The sequence below is a fragment of the Vanessa tameamea genome, chromosome 24 (assembly GCF_037043105.1).
Source record: "Vanessa tameamea isolate UH-Manoa-2023 chromosome 24, ilVanTame1 primary haplotype, whole genome shotgun sequence".
Classification (NCBI taxonomy): Eukaryota; Metazoa; Arthropoda; class Insecta; order Lepidoptera; family Nymphalidae; genus Vanessa; species Vanessa tameamea.
Window position 1 is genome coordinate 1,767,495 of NC_087332.1, and position 21,387 is coordinate 1,788,881.

A 21,387-nucleotide genomic window follows, 5' to 3' on the forward strand; every position below is an offset into this window, starting at 1 on the left:
TATTCCAATCGAAGTAGGAATAAAAATAAACAAACATTAGATTAACATATTTCATGCAATCACTTTAATTTTAGTTCTAGAATTTCGATAACAGTTTCATTCAGACAAAACGCCATTTTTTTTTTCAAATCCATAATAAATATCACAGATTAATCAAGCCAATTGATATCACATCAATCTGCTGTCAAACATTGTTTATTTAGCTCTTGTCCTCTTGTAGTTGGAAACGATTTAATCTCGTAATGATTTGTCTCACAGTTATGGAAAATACGAGACTCTTAATATTTATTATAACGTATACGTGTCAGTCACACAGGCGAGTAGAGGAGATCCTGCCGTAGTTAAAGGCCATCATGGCATAAGAGAGCATCATCCGCCACCATAAGAGACCGCCATGGGATAAGAGTCGGTCTTAACGTTAAGACGCGTCAATAGATGAGTCACAACTAAAACCAAATTCGTGGAGGAATATCTAACGGTTAATGTATCTAAATGTTTAAACTTAAACTAGAACATGTTTGCCAGTGTACTACAAAATTTATTCAAATAGCGTAGCGCGTAACTTTAACGCTTACCCGTAACGTAACCACGCGTAACAGTTACCTACGTGTAACATAATAATAATACACTTTTAAAATCATTTTTAGCTTGTTTTTAAACCGTTTTTATTTATTTTTTCATTAAAACTAATCATCGAACTAAAAACACAGCTTGGTAAACCCGCAGTTATCTACCCGTAGACCTTAAAGAATATTGTTTATTTCAAAAGTTAAACAGTTTTATCTCGAAAAATATTAAAGAAACATTTAAATAAATTTACGTGTCTGTTCTTAACTTGGTAACTAAAAACAGAAGGGAATTGTTTGTACAGTGCAATTTAGATCCGAGTGCCACTTTGAGAATATACGAGGCGACCTTCGGGTGTTGTTTTAAAACTTCGTGCGGAGCTATCGGCGCAGTGTTCTATTCTCCGTCTGAGTTAAAACTTTATATAGTTGCTTTAAAACAATTCTATCTTGATTTTATTATAGCATATATAATTAAAAGTCTAAATTATCATAAGATGAAACTTCCACATCAAGCAAGTTTTGCTCGAAATCAGAAAAAAAATCATATCCAATCTCTACACAATAAAAAGCAAGTATGTTTAAGGGGACACCCGGGTTTGAACCGGGGACCTCTCGATCTGCAGTCGAATGCTCTACCACTGAGCTATATCCCCGATGACAATACTATTGAATTATAAAAATATTTACTAACGCCATAGCCTATTTGTGGAATAAATTTAGACCAAAATGAAGTTACAAAAAAAACGCTAAAGTCAGCGCTAAATCATATTTAAATATAATTAATTATGCAGTTTTTATCTCAGTAGCCTTTAATTTCATTATAATTAAATAAAGTACATACCTTTCATTTATGTGTTTATGTGAATTTATATTTACTTTTTTTCACAATGGCCAATGAGTGTGATTGGTCACCACCGCCCATAAACATTGGTATTTTAAAAATTCTAAGTATATCTTTGATCGCCAATGCGCCAGCAACCTTGGAAACTAAGATATACTTTGTGTCTGTAGTTGTACTGGCTCATTCAGCCTTCATACTGAAACACAACATTACTAAGTATTGCTGTTCGCCGGTAGAATATATGATGATGTCGTCTGACCGATTTAGGTCACGGCTACCAATCTAATGGGAGACCAACCTAAGCTGGACACATTATAGTCCAAAAATGTGTGCGCAAACTCAGGTGAACTCGATGCCGTAACTCATAATCCGATGGGACGGCAAATCCGATACGACCGGAAAGAGTTCAGGTGCAGGTCCAATGGTTTAACGTGCTTTTCACGGGAGTGTATACACTTCCAACTTGCAGAGGCTGTTACTGAGATTTTTTCGACAGAGAAACCAAATTTATTTTGGCAAGATCTGGGCTTTGAACTCAGAACCTCGGGATCTGTGGCTTTATGTCAAGCCATTGAGGAGGCAGGCAATGTAGAATATACTATGATTAGCTGTTACATGCTTGGTATAATGGCTTGCTCAAAGCCCATCTGGACAGGTAGCATACTGTAACATATGATCTTGTTTGTAAGGAAAAATAAAGATTTACTTATTTATTTAATATTCACTGAAAATAAATATATTATAATCAAAGATTTAAAGGAATAGATAACTTATGTTCATTAGATAGAATAAAACCCGAACGAGTTGTTTTTATATCTACGATGACGTCACCCCAGACATACTTGGACATCGTAATAAATATTCAAAATCAGTACAGATATTTGAGCTATAAAATTACTTACAGGTAAGATCTCCATTGGTTTACCCTAGGAGAGCTTCTACAGTATACAACGGTACAATTACACTAATACAAATTAAAGTATTAGCGCGTCAAGTTGGTATTTTTAGTTTTTACGTCTTTTTTTTTATTTTTTTTTTTTTATTTTACTAATTTTGTTTTACTTTTATTTCTGTGTGTTTCGTTTTGTTTGTGGTGTACAATAAAGTATATTTCATTTCATTCATTCATTCATTACATAACACAAATTTCGGGCACGCTTGTAGTATAGTTTATTTACATACTATTTTTTTTCGTAATTTCGATTAGACTCGTCCTCGATTTCGTTGACATAACATGGTATATGGAAAACCATATGTATGATAGTTTTATATCAATCGCATTAGTTTTTACGTTCATCTGAAAATGCAAACAAACAAAAATCATCCGTGTAATAGTGTTAAAATGTTGCTACGTTTAGTAAAAAGTGATTAAGGGGACACCCGGGTTTGAACCGGGGACCTCTCGATCTGCAGTCGAATGCTCTACCACTGAGCTATATCCCCGTTATTAAACAGGTTGAATTATATAAATATTAACAAATACTTTATATGCGTTAGGCATCAGCGTTATTTTAAAACATAGTATACTATATTTATATTAAAAAGTAAGTTTGAGTAAATCTTTATTAGTGGAACTATTCTGTAAGATCAAAATAGAAGAAAACAAAACAACTATAAATTCTATTTTTAAAGAAAGTACAAAGTTTATTTATTGAAATTTTTGGTACCGATTATTGAGCCGATATTCAGCTGAGATGGCCCAGTGGTTAGAACGCGTGCATCTTAACCGATGATTTCGGGTTCAAACCCAGGCAGGCACCACTGAATTTACATGTGCTTAATTTGTTTATAATTCATCTCGTGCTCGGCGGTGAAGGAAAACATCGTGAGGAAACCTGCATGTGTCTAATTTCAACGAAATTCTGCCACAAGTGTATTCCACCAACCCGCATTGGAGCAGCGTGGTGGAATATGCTCCATATCTTCTCCCCAACGGGAGAGGAGGCCTTAGCCCAGCAGTGGGAAATTTACAGGCTGATTATGGTACCGATTGGTACCGATTTATCAAATATGAAAATTTATGAATAATAACTCCACTCATTTTTATCGTCTCATTATTATATTATCGAGTACTACACCTTACTCGTCAATGTTTTTCAAAATGATATTTAGATATTAGTATAGTATTGAAATATTCTACCTTTAATGAAGGAGTGAATTACGGAAATGCACCCGCTAATATCTTAAATTGAACTACTCTTGTTCGTAAAAGCCAACTCGGGGTTTCCAACTTTGCGCGAATGCTGTATACATGGATCTAACGCGGCAGTATATCGTCTAAAAGCTTATTTCCTGACGACGTTCCGGCTTCTGAACGAAACGTGTATCGAGTTTATATAGTTGGTACGTCTAGTTAAATTAAGGCGAATAAATGAATTTGAGACTCAGCAAGAAATTAGTATGTTTTTTTTCTTATAAAATCCCATGATTTCGTTGTTAAGTTTTTTGTTATGATTTATACTGGTGGACGACCAAATGGGGTACCTGATGGTAAATGGTCACTATCGTGGTGATGTATTAACGATGTAAGCGTTGATTAATGTTTCTTCCAATTTCTGTTGGTGGTGAACACTAACCACCAGGTGACCCATCTGCCATTCTGTATATCTATTTTAAATTAAAACAATATTCATAATTAGAATTAAAATGAATTAATAAGGTCTGATTGTGACTTTGCATTAAATAAACATTACGAACTCCAAGCCGCGGTACCCTCAGTCGGGTTCCGGCTACCTACAAAAGTCAATCAAATACACACGTCTAAAGCCTTTACAAATATTTGTAATGAGCGAAACTGTTGACCATCTGTCATCCTTTGTTTCTACCTATCTATGCTCACATTATAAAGAGGTTTAATTTGTTTGTTTGTATGCAGAGGGTAATCTCTGGAATTAATGATCAAATTCTAATTTTTTTTCTTAGCTTAGCTTCTTTATTCCTGAGTGCTTTAGGGTATTAATCATATTTATGTGACATCATTTTGCACCCGTGAAAAGCGGGGTGAGTCTTAACTAAGTATGATGTTCATGATTGTTCTGTACATTCTGTTTTCAAATAATATGCATTTGTTCACGAATGAGGCGAGGTTTTTTGTAATGCCGACCTTAAAAAACAGTGAAACAATATTAATAAAACTTACAAAACAATATTCAGCATTGCATTATGGAGAAGTGTTTAAGAATTTAAAATATCATATTACACAGCCAGAAGTGCTGGCTACACTACTCAATTTAAGCCGTTATTTAAAGTCTAAATTTATTTAGACTATTGACTTAACAAGCGTGAAAATATGCTTTTGTAATAAATATATATATTTTCGACTTACCAAATGTACGTATGTTCTAAAAGTGTCATGGCATGGGAACAGCGTGCTGGTAAATCAGAAACTTTTGTTAGAAGTCAAAAGTCATCACTTCAAAGAAAATATACTGGTGCAGTTGCGGGAAGAAACACCTCAGACTTAAAAAGAACCGGCGAAAGAGTTCAGCGAGTTTTTTTTTTATAATACGTACTCCTTAGGATAACATTAAAAATATATTATTAGCAAAGTATTTACATCAAAACTGCTGCTTATTAACCTTACTTTTTGTAAAACTATAAGTTACTATAGTAGCTTATAGTTACAATAACAGCTTGGTGAGCTATAGCTAAGATAGCTTGGACAGTACCAGAGATAGGGTTTATCTAGTTCATTTAACCTGTCGACAATACCCTCCCCGGTATGGGGAACGCGATGTGCATCTTTAAGACCTACACGCATCTGTAACATCAAAAAGTATTATAATGCTAGTCGTGTACCTGATTAGCTGTCCTTTCGGATATCGGACAGAAGACGTCAGAGCTATGCGTTCCATCTCCCCTGCCATTATTTTTTTACCCCGGGCAGCCTTTTCGATATCTGAGTAACCGTCGGGGCGTCAGTATACATACGTAAGCCATCCTGTGGCGCCCCCGAATAGACGAAGTAGCAGCCGGTGAATACTTCATACCCGCATCATGTGGCGGAAACGCGTAAATGCTTTTTCCAGCGGAAAAAAGGACTGTGATGTATGTCAGTCAGTAATTTTTAATTTTTATTAACAGATATAAGAAAAATATAACAACTTCAAATAAGTCATATAAAATATCCATACTCATTTTTGAAAAAAACTAAAAACTACTAAAAAGAAAGCCATTTAGACAATGACAGCTTAGGGGACACCCGGGTTTGAACCGGGGACCTCTCGATCTGCAGTCGAATGCTCTACCACTGAGCTATATCCCCGTTACGAATTATGTTAAATTATCAAAATATTTACAAACACATTTATATGATATCTTACGTATGAACGCTCAAATATAACAATTCTCTTACAATATAAAAAAATATATATAAAAGATATTAATTTAATGTATTATTATGTGTACGCGCAAGAGAAAAGTGGACTGTAGTTAAGGAAAAAGGGGAGTTGTCACCTCAAAACTGGGCTCTGATTTATGAAGACACGTTCTTTTTGGAAGCGTTCCCTTAGTCTTCATACACTCGAAGAACACAGCCAAAGGGATGGGTGTATTACAGGAGAAGGATAAGTCCGTTACACAAGCTAATTTCACACACACTCACACAACACACGTTACCGCGGCTCACATAAGAAGGGAAGAGAAAAAGAAAGTACGTCATACGTCAAATCATTCCATAGACAAATGTTTCAATGTTCGCATAAACCTAAATACGCTACATACTGCCCGCCTTAGAGTCACTCACTCTAATATAAACACTCGAACGTTTTCAGAACCTGTAGGGTATTTTTGCTTGACCTAGAACAAAATTGTCAAAGAGCAATATTTAGCACAAGTATAGGAAGAAATCCGAAAACTGTAAAATTGTTGTTACATCAGCGTATCTTTAAGTATTGTGTGGTGGTACAGAACCCTCAGTGCGCGAGTCGGAATCGCACTTGACCTATTTTTATGTTATTATTAATGACTTTACTTGGTGGTAGGATTATGTGCAAGCCTGTCTCGTTAGGTACCAAAGGTAGGGGAGTGAGTCAGTGTAACTACAGGCACAAGGAACGTTACATCGTAGGTCCCAAGGTTGGTGGTGCATTGATGAAGGTATGGTTAATTTACCGTTATTATTTACTGCTAACCATCAGGTTGCCGATTTTTCCGTCCCTCAAACAATAACATAAAAAAAAGAAAATATTTTATGATACACATTATAAATGCGAAGGTGACTTCGTTTATTTGTAGCCTACAAATAAACGAAGTCCAACTATTCAAGGGAACATCCAGAAATTGCATAAAACGTCAACGTCAGGAGAGATGTCATCCTGAGCGATTTCGAGTTGGGGCTGTACACACTTCCTACTTCCAGATATCATACTGTTATTGGGAATTTTTCAGCAAAAAAACCCAAAAAATCTTAGCGGTCCGAGCAGAACCCAAAACCTCAGGATCTTGCCTGACACCCAGTTGGGTATACAGATTTCGACAACACGTACCGAACACCTCTAGGAATGCCAAAATTTATTAGCAATGGATATTAAAAGCATGAGACTTTATTTTTGGACTACTGATTAAAAATTAGTAGATACATATTTAAACGCGGGATATTCTAACCCTAAGAGCTGAAATAGGGGTCGGCATTTCGTATTGAGGTTAGCCTGGAAATCCGCTTCGCCATGACAATTAATAAAGCACAAAGTTATGTAGCCTATTCGAGAGTGAGCTCTGCGAGCAGTCTGGTGGTTTTAGCGAACGAAATTCGAACCACAAATGTGGTATAAAAAGCGGTTTTAAATTAACGTACTATTTAAAATGAATCGCGGGCAACAGCTAGTTCTTTTATAACTAATCTATCATATTATAACATAATCTATTATCACGTGAAAAACTTAAAAAAATTACATTAGAAAATAAGACAATAAAACTATCATCATAATAAATGAAGCAAGTGTATCAACATTATTTCGATCTGCGAATAAAAATGCAATTTCTTTAACCTCTACATTACAATCAACATAGAAACCGTGAGAGCTATTCAAACATGATCATCGGAAGTCAATCGTAAAATAAACTACCAAGTAAAAGTAAACTTTATACCGACGGAATAAGGGTTTTATTTGGAGTATCAAATAAATGTTTATTTACAGACAGAGAGATCTGAGGAAAAATTCAATGAAGAGTTTTTCTGTACTTTTGTTTTTCTTGTTGTATTTAAAGTAGCTTATAAGCAAACTGGCGTCTGTTAGTTGAAATTTAGTGTTTTTCTGATACATCAATATAATTATCAACCCTTTTTATTTTTTTTATTTATTTCTTACAAATATAATAACTATGTTTATATAAAGTAAATACTAATACGATTTCAACCATAAACTAGATAAACGCTGTGATTATTTGCCCGATAATGTAAATTGATGGAATTCGGTCTTTAAAATACTTTATTTTAAAATATAAAATAGGTCGTAGTTGTCGCAAAGGTTGGTCGACAGCCGTTCGGCACAATTATACAGTTATGTTCTTCCTTGAAGGAAGCTCGGAGCTTATTCCTACAAAACGAGTTGGTACACATGTGGCAGAATTTTCTTGAAATTAGTCACATACAGGTTTCGGCACGATGTTTTCATTCATTGCCGAGGACGACATGAATTATAAACACAAATTAAGCACATGCAATTTCGGTGCTGCTTGCCTGGGTTTGAACCCGAAATCATCGGTTAAGAGGCACGCGCTTTAACCCAGAGCTATTTTTAATGTATTATTATTTCTTATTTAAATTAACGTAACAAAATAGGAATTAAAAAAAAGTTTGTATTTCTACGATACGAACAAAAATAATATACGACTGTATTATATAAACCTTTTTTACACAGAAGCGTGAATTTTGGAATTGGACAATTTTTTATCTCTATTACAGAGAGATAACATTTGTACAAAGAACGTTTTGAAATTAACATAAATAATAAAAACAGCACAACTAAAGTGGGTCGGAGAAATAACAATGAATTAATTCTTTAGGTGTAAAGGAAGCCAGCCTCTCATTTCCTCTTCGCAAACTTTACGGATATGGAGAATATTCCTTATCCATTTGCTTTTATGTTTTATGGCAAAAATAATCGATTTTCTTGGTAAAGGGTTTTTAAAATTTAAAATGATCTGATATCTAAAACTATAGTATTGTATAAAGCTGGTGAGTTTATTTCGTTTGTTTGTTTACTTGGTGGTAGGGGTTTGTGCAAGTCTTTCATGGTTAATACTATGCACTCATCAGATATTCTACCGCCAATAATAATATTTAGTATTATTGTGTTCCAATATGAGTGTGTGACATCTTAGCTCCCAAGGTTCGTGATGCATTGCCGATATGGTTAATATTTCTTATAGCATCATTGGCGATGGTGACCACTTATCATCGGGTGGTCCTTTTGAAAGTCCGCCTACCTTATTATTAAAACATATAGGTAGGTACCACTTATTGTACCATTAAAAGAAATCTTTTACGTTGGATAGTTAATCTTCCAAAGCAGTAGTAGATTTTTAATAATCATTCAGTAATTATTGTGAAAAGCGGATGCGAAAGTTTTGATGGCTGGATGTTTGTTACACAATCACGCCGGAACTGCAGAATTTTATTTGACACAGATAGATTATATTATCTCAAAGAACACAGAGGTAACTTTGTATCCCAGAAAATGTACATCACAACTGCACCACAAATAGCCACTATACAAAAATGAGATCAAAAAATATTTTTACTTACACAAGCGGATGTACCATCAATAGGATCAGTATGATATATGTAGCAGATTTTGATCCAAAAAATGCAAGTTTCTTTATGTTGTTTTCCTTCTCCGCCAAGCATGATATGAATTACAGAAAACTACTCAGGGTCGTCCTAAAACCTTAAGTTTTAATTGTCCCATTAATTGAACTCAACCCACTGGGTCGGTCAATTCCCTGAAATATGATTTTCGATTCTATCGTTATCTCTAGTCGATCGAAACCATCTAATTTTATTAACAAGAAAGTAGGAACTACTATTTATTACGAAGATGACTTTATAACGGAAAAAACTGTATCTTATTTCCTTCAGATACGGAAAATAAATCGTTCGGTATTGTGTTCACGTTTTATAGGTTTTCTTGGAAGGAAATGATCTGCGGAGCAATTATTGTTATTTGCACATGTGTTCTGTGGTATGGAATCTGCATTATAAAGTCACAACAATGAGACATAATTATGGATACAAAGTATTTTAAAGTTACCCTTTGATATGAGGTCCTAGATATTATAGCACGAACGAAAAATAATAAATAATCAGTCTTATTTGCCAATAGACAATGGTAACGCTGAGTCCAGATAAGGTACTTTTTACTTTGGCATTGAATTTATTTATTATTAATTTACACGTGAACTCAATGCCGTGGACATTGGCGGTGTATGAAAAATTAAGTATTTCTTTATTTAATTTAAATATAATCGAAATAAAGACCACCTGGTATCTAAACTGAATTAAACTCCGCTTTATTAACAACAAAAGTTGAGTCATAAAAAAATACAGACAAATTAGGAAACACCTCTTTTGAGGTCAGCTTATAAATTACACACGCTTCAACAATATTTTTGGTTAAATAATGGATCTGTTGTAATTCTATAACAAAAAACTCGAAATTCACATTTAAATGAAACAGTGTATGTCGGTTTTCAACATTCTTCCAGTGAGACAAGAATTGAGTTCTTGCAGAATAGAACTGTAGTACAAGCAAGTATTATAAGTTCATTTTTTAGGAATTAGTGCAGAAAGCCTATATAAAGCCTACATTAAGACGTTTATCGCAATAATACTTACTGTCCGCTATTGACTGGCTAGCTCTAGGGTTCTTTAAAATGAATAAAATGGTAATATACTCCTCGCTTATTGTATTCTTACAATGGGCGAGAGGCAATGCTGCTCTGTATTAAGAAAAAGAAAATGGAGCACTTCGTCTGCATCGCTTGCTAAGCGCATATCGTGGCTGGCTGCCAATACCGTAACTCCTGTACTCTGAGTTTGATTATATGCCTTCTTTTTGGATTTATTTCATTATTTATAAGTAACGAGATTCTGGCTGAGGTTTCGATTGCGTGGGGAAAGGGATCAGCAGCATATATACTAAACTTGGTATGACTGCTTCGTTAGTCTAGTGACCAGATATGAGGCCGAAATTCTGAAGTCCCGGGTTCCAAAAAATTTTTTTTTTTGTTTTTCTATAGAAAAATTCTCAGTGTCAGCCGGTAGTCTAGAAGGTGGAAGTGTACCGTGCCGTGCCTCGTAAAACACTTGCTAATTAAACTCGTAAAGGCTTGCACAAAGCCCTACCACCAAGTAAAAGTCTTATGTTTTACTTGTACGTAGTTGGGATAGGCCGCCGCGACTGAAATCGGCCAGAACAGTTTGAAACATCGATTTTTATCTAAACCATTTTTACCTTCCTTAACATAATGATTATTTATATGTGGTGAATGTGGATATTGATATTTGTTTTGGCTCATAATCACTACATATAATAAATCAAAGTCAAATCGCCGCGTCTGTCTGTATGACATTCATCATTTCACATTTTTGGAGTAAAACTTTATCAAGGTAATGTAACGTTACGATGTATAACCATGTTATCTGACAAATTAGTCAAATTTTATCTAAATCCGTCCAGCTGTTTGTCCCTGATTGAGCGTTGATCTATACATTACAATATATAATTTCAGTAGCAGTAATATTGGTATAAATATTCGGTTTCCCTGAAAAAAATACCATAAATATTTACTTTGATATGTGTCTACGACGTCTTTTATTCTATAGCCTGCGATCAAACGGGCGATTTTTATGTTATATAGAAATCTGTGCTACTACTATAAATACGAAAGTAGCTCTGTCTGCTACCTCTTCGGTTAAGCCGCTGTTCCGATTTAGATGGAATTTGGTATTGAGATAGATTGAGACTCGGGGAAGGACAAAGGTTACTTTTTTTAATTCACCCCTCGAATGTATAAATTGGAGGGTAGTGGTTTGTCTGCTATACAAAAAGTTTTATAAATTTCGCGCAGGTAAAGCAGTAGGTTCAGCTAGTTATAAATAATAGTTGGGGAACTGCTTCGAGAATGATCGATTGTATTTTGCTTGTTGCCTTTTTCACGGAAATTTTGCCGGCACAAATGCTATCATACTGTCCTAAAGACTCTTGTAAAATATCAACAATGGGATAACTCCAGTCTGTGTTGTAGACTATATATTGACAATACTGTGTTCGTCGTCGTGGATATTCGACCATAATATTTTTTGAAAATTAGAGATGTTTTGAAAACATATTTGGTTAGAACGTATGCATCTTAGCTGATGATGGCGGGTTCAAGTCCAGGAGAGCGCCACTTAACTCAATGTGCTTAATTTGTGTTTATAACTCATCTTGTTCTCGACGGTGACGGAACCGACGTGAGGATACGTTCTTGTGTCTAATTTCAATGAAATTCTGCCACCCGCATTGGAGGAGCGTGGTGGAATAAGCTACAAAATCAACGTTGAAAATTGTTGACGGGAAGATGGTTCATTATAATTCATCAAGTATTTGTTTCCTATATTGTGGGGAAGCCTGCGTGTGTCGGATGAAAGTCTGGAAAATGTGTATTCATCAACTCGCATTAGAGCAGTGCTTGCAATATCTCCATTAATTTCGGATTGCCATCCCATCATTGACGATTGGAGTGAAGGTAAAGTGGACCAGGTGCACTTTCTATCACTTTTATCACGGAAACTTCTGTATTATATTTATGGCGCTATGTTACTTCTTAACGTCGATATTGTATTATTAAGATAAATCTTTTAGGGGACATATGCAGTTTTTATGGCCCCACTCAAACACAAAATATATAATGAACTAGCTGTGCCGTTTGAATTTCGTGCGCGTTTGAATTAAACCAAAAAGTTATTATTAAGTCTTATTTCTTATTATTAGGCAGCTTTTGTGATATTAAGTCGTTGGTGGGAGGTACCCGCAGTGGCGGTGGAGAGGTGGCATGCGCGAGAGCTGCGCGCGGTACTGGACAGTATTAAGACAAAGATTAGCGGGAACAAACAGACTGACGGACAGACAAAAATTGTAAAAAAAAATATTTCGGTATATGTACTGTGTATACATACATATGCATTTAGTAAAAAGCGGTTATTTTAATATAACAAACAGACACTCCAATTTTATTATATGTATAGATATATCGATTCAAGAGCGAACGGAGTTGGTCATGAATATTACACTAGAACGCTTTGAAACGTCGAGTTTCATCCACAGCATTTGTATCTTAACTTAATGATAACCTTTACGCGTGTTTGGAAATTGTGGATATATATATGTGATATGTTTTGGCTCCAAATCACTACCTGTTATAAAACAAAAACAACTCGCCGCCGTCTGTGTATCAAATATTCATAATTTCACATTTTTTGGATCGCTCATCACGCTCTATGTATAACATTTCTCGGTGGTTTGGCTTTGTGCAAGCCCGGTAGGTACCTCCCACTCATCAGATATTCAACCGCCAAACTGCAGTAATCAGTATTGTTGTGTTCCGGTTTAAAGGGTGAGTCAGCCAGTGTAACTAACGACACAAGGTACATAACATATTAATTCCCAAGGTTGGTGGCGTATTGATGATGTAAGAAATGGTTAATATTTCTTACAGCGCCATTGTCTATGGGCGGTGGTGACCACTTACCATCAGGTGGCATTTGCTCGTCCGCCTACCAATATCATAAAAAAAAATGGTCTGTCTGACAAATACCATGCAATCTTCATGATCAATGCAAGTTTCGATATTGGTTATATATAAATAGCTAGGTGTTTCCCGCGGCTTCGCTCTCGTTTTAAGGGGTGGTCGTTAGCTATTAGACGTAAAAAGTAGCTTATGTCCTTACTTGGAACCATTTACTTTATACCTCAGTTCAATCGAATGATAAAGAATTTTATTTGTGATCATTTCTAATTTTATCGAATATTTTATTGGTTTTATTAATTATGTAATAGTTAAAAAATATATATTATAACTTCTAATCTTTTAATTATTGCTAAGTTTTATTTTATATTTTTAATACAGATCGTGCAATATGATAGAACATGGTGAGACTCAATTTAAGTAGTCGAACTTTTGCCTTGATAATTTTGAAATATAATTTTAATGTAATATTGTATATAGTGTTGGTTGTCCTAATGTAAATAAATAAATAAACCAATTTTCCCTAATAATCTATGCACAAATGGTTGTGAAAGAGCAACAGTCAGACAGACAGAGTTACTTTCGAATTTCTAAATGAAGTATAGATTACTATCAAGTGTTTGTTGTGGCATTGTTCGTGTGAAACAGCATTTCGTATTTCGGAGAAAATACAAACGTAAAATGGTATAAATGAAGAAACAAACTTTTATTGCTTAATCTTTTTTTTTCTCGTCGTATTTTTTGTTATACCCTGTGGAATTCCCTAATTTACTTCGGAGGGCGTTGAAACTCGGCGGTCTGATTTATCTTTTGTTTTAGCGTTGTGTTTATTTGTAATTATTATTTTTTTTATATTTCATAAGTATATGTTATTAATTATTTTTTATATTTTGATGATATATATGTATTTATATTATATTTAAATATAGTACGTCATTAACGGTAAAACTACTGAACGTATCGGTATAACCTTGTGATCAATCAACGCGGAATCGAATTCAGTTGATCTTATCGCCTTTTTTTCAAATCTCAAGTTTATCCTGACGACAAATCGGTTGGGTACCAGCTAGTACTATATTATTAATATGATAGTTATCATCACTCGTTCGCTATCTCGATGCCCTAGTATATAAGTAGTATATAAGGTAGCTATTACACACACTATAGTGAAGACCCAGCTTCAAGTAAATAGGAACGTCAAATAATTAACAATATTTAGTATAGTTTACAATATTTATTTTTCCAGTTTTTGTTACAATCATCCATTATCTTCCGCATTTCAACCCAGATTAACAATTCTCGTCAAATTCAAAAATATTCTTCCTCTACTTTTTTTATAAAAATGTCAAACCAAAAAGTATTCATCACATTTATATAATTCTGTGATTGAATATAACTCAATAGCCAAAAGCTATACAACCTTAAATGATTTGTTATAAATATTTTATATAAAATAATTTATAGGCTTACAATACTTTATGATTGATTTATATATTTAACATCGACAAAACACATTGTCAATACACGTAGAAATCTCGCTTGTTATCCGAGCTGGTTCACAATATTTATTTATTCCATTAAAGTTATTACATAGTTTCTTTTAACTAATAAATGTTGAAACCATCACACTCAATTACAAATGTATTTCTTTTACATATAGTTTTAAGAACATCCTCCGTAGTAATCTCAAATAAACTAAAATCTACTAGGGGACGGTACAGGTAAACTATATTTTTCAATCTTACTAATGATTGTAGTAAACATATAATATAAAACCAAAAGACTTCAAACGTTAAGAGCGTAAATCTATAACGAAGCCATTAAGGTAATATACTCAAGCAAACTTTTCTATTAACTCACGAATTTATCTGATACTAGCTAATAGAGTTATCAACTTCTAAGAACTGAAATTTAGTCTGAAGTCAATTTGTTTTTAAAAACTATCTTTAACGTTCATCCGAATTTACATTTTGAACGCGTTACTTTATCGGTGTGTATATTTTTTTCCATATAATGCAGTTAGTAATACATGGGCCACCTGATGGTAAGTGGTCACCACCGCCCATAAACAAAGGCGTTGTAAGAAATATTAACCATTCCTTACATCACCTATGCGCCACCAACCTTGGGAAATAAGATGTTATGTCCCCTGTGCCTGTGATTACACTGGCTCACTCACTCTTCTAACCGCAACACAACAATACAGAGTACTGTTATTTGGCGGTAGAATATCTGAAAAGTGGGTGGTACCTACCCAGACGGGCTTGCACAAAGCCCTACCACCAAGTAAGTTCTTATTTTATTCGAATTAGTTTTTCACCATAAATGTTCCTTTTCCATTTATATCTTTATAGTTTTAGTAGCACTAAGTAATAAGTATAAATAAAAATGATAAATATATATAAACGCAGAAGACCTCCACCTCTAGCATGATAAGTCATGTTTATTCATTTCGTAAGCAATTACAGTACCACAATATAAAATGTATGAGGAATTAAGATGATTCGTCGCAGTCGTTGCAGCGATTGCAGTTGACTGCTCCACAAAAATGGCGGCGTTCTGTATTCCCGCCAACCGTCGATACGACGCTTCACCCGACCGACTAGCTGACAAATCTTGTCTCCTCGTTAATTAAAAGATGGCGCTAGCGATGCGCTGTTATACATATATTGTGCATGTAAATAAATAAATATTGCTAGTTTAACTGAGTTATATGAGTTATAAGAGCCGAGATGGGCCAGTGGTTAGAACGCGTGCATCTTAACCGATGATTTTCCTTCACCGCCGAGCACGACATGAATTATAAACAAATTAAGCACATGTAAATTCAGTAGTGCCTGCCTGGGTTTGAACCCGCATTGGAGCAGCGTGGTGGAATATGCTCCATACCTTCTCCTCAACGGGAGAGGAGGCCTTAGCCCAGCAGTGGGAAATCTACAGGCTGATTATGTTATTTTATGTTATGTTTTATATTAGACATTAATCATACATTGATCCGAATCGTAAAGAAGAATAAGCCATGAAGTTTTTCAATTAACATTGTTCAAATACATTCTTTAAATAAAAAGTATTATTATATTTTATTATCATTATTCAAATTTTTTACGCGAGACACAGAAAAATATTTACCTACGTAATGAATATTATGTAAATTTTGCAATTATTACGACAATAGCGAAAATAACAAAGCAACGAAACTTCAATCAGATTGGGAGAGACGGAGACAGATTAAAAATAAACGCAAATATATAAAGAATATATACAATTGTTTGTAATGTCAAACAATATGGCATAACAGAAAACAATATTAAATTTCATGACGGCGTCATGACCGATTTTGCGGGACATATTATAGTGCACTCTTGTCCCCTCACTCTGATAATGGACGGGACGGAACATCTAATACGACCGGGAAGAGAATAGGCACGGGACCAACGGTTCTACGTGCTTTCTGAGGCGCGGGAGTGTGAACAAATCCAGCTACAAGACTCTGAGCTGTTACTAAAAAACAACCTAAAAACTTTTTACCCTCCCGACCGGGGTTTGAAGCAAAGACCTCGGGATCAGCGGACTTATATCCAGTCACTAGACCAACGAAGCAGTCAAATATATTGACGCGACAAACCTACATCAATCTACAATCTACTACAATAATACGATCAGGGCGATAATGAGGTTGACACTTCTACGCCTCGGGGGTGACTCGAGGCGTATGGTTACTGTGCTTTCATACAAGTACAAGCTTTAATATAGCCTTTAGTTCGAGTGCGAAGCCAATCTTAGCTATAATTGTTTGTAGGCTTGATAATGTGTATATTCAGATCTGGTGCTATCGCCATACAATGCAGATATTGAATTCTAAAAACATTTTTGTATCAGCAATACAGTTATTTGGCGGTAGTTAGTTATGTGTGTTAGTAGGTAGTTATACGGTTGAAGAACGTTAAAAATTATGATCTAATCATCATTTACTATTAAAATAAGTGTGTATGGAAACTAATTAGCAGTGTGACGCCTTGTCGACGACGTGACAAACGTACACGTTCCGCGTAGCTTTATCGAAGAACTGTTCTGATAACGTCGAATCATCTTAGGACGAACATTTCTAAACCTTGACGTGAATTCGTCTCATCAGAATTATAACACTCGTTTCTCACAGTGACGGTGCTACTAAATATTCTTATTTTTTTGGTGGATTGACAAATGGAGTTGATGGTAAGCGGTGACCACCACAGATTGACATCGGTGGTTTAACCAATCTTTTACATCGCCAATACGCTACCAACCTTTGGAGCTAAGATGTTATGTCTCTTGTGTCTTTTACACAGGCCGTAGTAGTTACACCGGCTCACTTACCCTTCAAACCGGAACACAACAATACTGAGTATTACAGTTTGGCGGTAGAATATCTGATTAGTCGGTGGTATCTACCCAGATGGGCTTGAAGAAATAACCAAGTAGTCAAGCCCTTTAATAACTACAAAATATTTATAAAACAAATTAAGCACTATTTGAACTTGAACTTTCAGTGGCGTTGAACCCGTAATCATAATTAAAGTGTTTTAACCACTGGGCCATCCTGTGCTCTTACCATTAATATATAATTTATTACAACTTCGTAAAGGTTAAACGGAAATTCCTAACATCTCCTTGACATAGTTTCACGACACGGAAGCAAGAGTGCATTAGTTATATTCGTCGTCGTACCTTGATTTAAGATCGTTTATAGCTTACGATTTTTCGTAACGGAATTTAATCTGATTTACGCGTTGATATTTTGTCTCGAGGAAGTCTATAACTAAGTTCAGTTTGTCTATTTAATTCTAAATTTAAATATAATGATTAGCCAGTATTTTCTATCAACACAGGCTTGCGTGAATCCCTACCATCGGTCTTGTGTTGACATACAAATACAAAATTGATATTTGACGAGTAGCTGTTAAGATATACATATATATTCTCTCGAGCATACTAACGATGATTGAATATATATAACGCATATACGCTCCGGAGATTTTTTGGCGCTAAACTAAATAATTTTACAATTTTTGTGTAATTACATTAATTAAAATATTTATGTTGATTTACGAATTTAAAATTATTTTATTGTTATTTGTATTTTTGAAGTGATACTTCTTTTGTAGCGTTTTAAAAAAAAAAATATGCGCACATGAAAAGTACATGATGAAGTTGCTCGCTAAACCGCCAATTAAGTGTCAAATCGCTCAAAATGGACAACTTCATGCCTTATCTTTCTCCCTTTTAGCAATAGTTTTTTATTACAAAATTTAAATTTGAAAGTGTAAAAAAGTAAAAAAAAAAATTTTTTTGCATGCTATCGAAAACAAAATTTTTAATTACGTTGACGATATAGATCTTCTAACGTGCGTACATAAGTACATGCATCTTTTTATTTGGTTAGGCGAACGCGACTCCTTGGGTATATATGGGCTCAATATTCTTTTGACAATGAAAACAAGGTTTTAATTGAAAACATATTTTTATTAGTAAATTAACAATACAAATATATTAAAAAATAAAAAAATACTAATGTTTTTATAATTTATGATTAAAAAAATGTATAAAGTATAAAATGTATAATACATACATTATACATTGTACCATGATAGTAAAATAATGTTATAATTGTGAATATGTCGATGATTTCACTAAAAAAATTATCTCTCCGTTTTCATGTTAATGTATAAAAAAATATTTAAACCACTATTGGAATTTAAACAATGTTACAAAATGAATTTCTTTCTGTAACTCGTGTGTGTGTAAACGGACTTGATAGGTTTAAACTTCGAGAATACAAGTGAATAAATAACTACAGGTGAATTTCGACTCAGTGATTCTGTGATCGAGAATACCACAATAAACCAACAAATTCAGATATAAAACACAAACAATAATTGATAGAATATGGAACATATGTATTACATTAAAATCGATTTTCGAGTTTAATGACATTTAAAATTATTTTATAGACGTATCGTTTTTTCCAGGTAGACAGAACAGTATTAATGGTTAGATAAATCTAAAGCTAGCTTTCCACTGGCTGGATGCAGGTAGCTGGTGCCAAGGCGTCTCGAAGAACGTGCTACTCGTACTGGTGCCTTCAAAATCCGGCAATTGTCGGCAACTTCAAAACCGGTGTCTCAAGACTACCTCGAAATAGCGATCTGACTACATATACCTAACGGGATTTTATCCTTATCAATGACGTCACGCTTGTTAAATAATATTGCATCAGGCGATAGTAGTTAGAATATATTTAAACTCTGTTAGTAGCTTTTAATTCACCGATGTTATGATTTTTTTCTCAATTTAAATGACACTACTAACTGTTGAAATAATACAGGATGTGTTCCATTTTTAAACTGAACGGATTCTATTTAAACTACAAGATAGTGAGTAGCATTTTTTTTTTTATGTGATAGGTGGCTAACGAGCTCGAGGCTCACCTGATGGATGGTGGTAGTAATGACTACCACCGGCCATGGACATCTGCAACACCGGGGGCTTGCAGGTGCGTTGCCAGCCTTTAAGGAAGAAAACAAATTCTGTACAAACATCGTGTTTTGGGGAACGCGGTAACATATCTACTACTTTACGCCGATTTTAAGTGAGAGAGTGGTACTTCCCCGGGCCTGTCGGCCCATTCGGCTGCAACTCGAAGGTGGCACTACCACTTTCAAATAAAGATGATTACGTCTGGGGATATTTCAATCAAGTTTAGGTTAATAATGAAATGCTTAAGTGACTAAACTCGGATCCATATCTTTTTGCGAAAATTGTTTGCATTTGAGAATATTTTGAGACATTTACATTGTTTAAGTAGTAATTAATTTATTTGTGGTATATATCTTATTGATGATAGTATTTAGGTACCCATTGATCATATATTCTACCGCCGAACAGCAATATTTAGTATTGTGTTCCGGTTGGAAGTGTGAGTGAGCCAGTGTCTACCGGCACAAAGGATATAACATCTTAGTTCCCAAGGTTGGTGCCCACGACCAAGTCAAGCACAATCTGTTACTTACTGAAGTTAAAGCAAATGACAAAATAACTAACGTTAGTAGAGGCCACGCTAGAAGAGGCTAGAAGTTTATTAATGCCTAGAGGCCTTAAACGTATCCAGCGTTTGTCTCAGAACACTTCAATTCACAATCTCATTTTAAATTTAGAAATCGTGTTCAATATTCGATTTCGAGACGTGACAAGCATTTGGTGTATTTCTTCCAACCGCGATCAATTGTGACGTCATCTGTCACTTCCTAGTTTGACCACGAAAACACAGTCTGTGGTCTCATTTCGTCTTAATAAAACCACGTTCAAAATAGCTGAAAATAATTTAAAATTATGAAATAACCAAAAAAAGTAATATAGTAAAAAAAAATGCATAGACACAAACGTTTGTTACAGATACATTAAGATGTAATTTAATATCTATGGTTTTTAATTAGAATTTAAGAAATAAATTGTTATTTTTTTATTTATATTTTTGTAAAACATTTGATCAAAAATAATTTATAATGTTATTAAATTTATTTTTTAAGTTATTTAAGTAGCTAACATCGTCTTAAAACTATTTAACTAATCTTTTGAAGCGACTTTTGTTCAGAGCGACGGACAATTTCAAAGAATCTATAGCAATATATTATTGCGAAATTTGTCGCGCTTACGAGTCATATAAAAAGTAATAGTACCACTCGTTTCAATGCATATTACGACAAAGAAGGAAAGACGAAAATAAAGTTAACTATTCAGCAATAACATGAAATAAAAAGATAATATTAAAAAAAAAAAATTGTTATGAAACTTTACCTACAGAATATTTTAAAAACATAACCGTTTTCTTAGCTCCCCAAATGTATAACAACTAGGAACTTATTCCAAAACAACCGAAATAAAATTACCACAAAGGACTCTGGCGGAAATTCGTATTCGAACATGAACGAATTCAGACTAAAGTTCGCTTTTTAAAATTCCCACAAAATTAATTAAAAACAATACCCAATGTAAACAAAACTAAAATAGAAAGATAATAAACGTATACAATTTAAAATGTACACAAGAAAAATATTCCGTTTCTTCCTCCGACATATATATATATATCATAAATAAAGTAACTATTTTGAATTTGAATGCGCTTTATATAAATAATTGTACTTATTTATACTAGAACAATATGTCTACTGCTCATTTAGAATTATTGTTTGTGTAGGGGGGATATTAAAT

The 21,387-nt window shown here is 34.3% G+C and overlaps 3 non-coding genes across 3 annotated transcripts; all 3 read right to left on the reverse strand.

The window, feature by feature from the left end:
- Positions 1 to 1,150: 1,150 nt before the first annotated feature.
- Trnac-gca (transfer RNA cysteine (anticodon GCA)) lies at positions 1,151 to 1,222 on the reverse strand. The gene has a single exon. It is a non-coding gene; the product is annotated as a tRNA-Cys (tRNA).
- A 1,559-nt stretch (positions 1,223 to 2,781) lies between these two features.
- Positions 2,782 to 2,853, reverse strand: Trnac-gca (transfer RNA cysteine (anticodon GCA)). Its single transcript has one exon. It is a non-coding gene; the product is annotated as a tRNA-Cys (tRNA).
- A 2,749-nt stretch (positions 2,854 to 5,602) lies between these two features.
- On the reverse strand, positions 5,603 to 5,674 carry Trnac-gca (transfer RNA cysteine (anticodon GCA)). Its single transcript has one exon. It is a non-coding gene; the product is annotated as a tRNA-Cys (tRNA).
- Between the last annotated feature and the right edge of the window lie 15,713 nt (positions 5,675 to 21,387).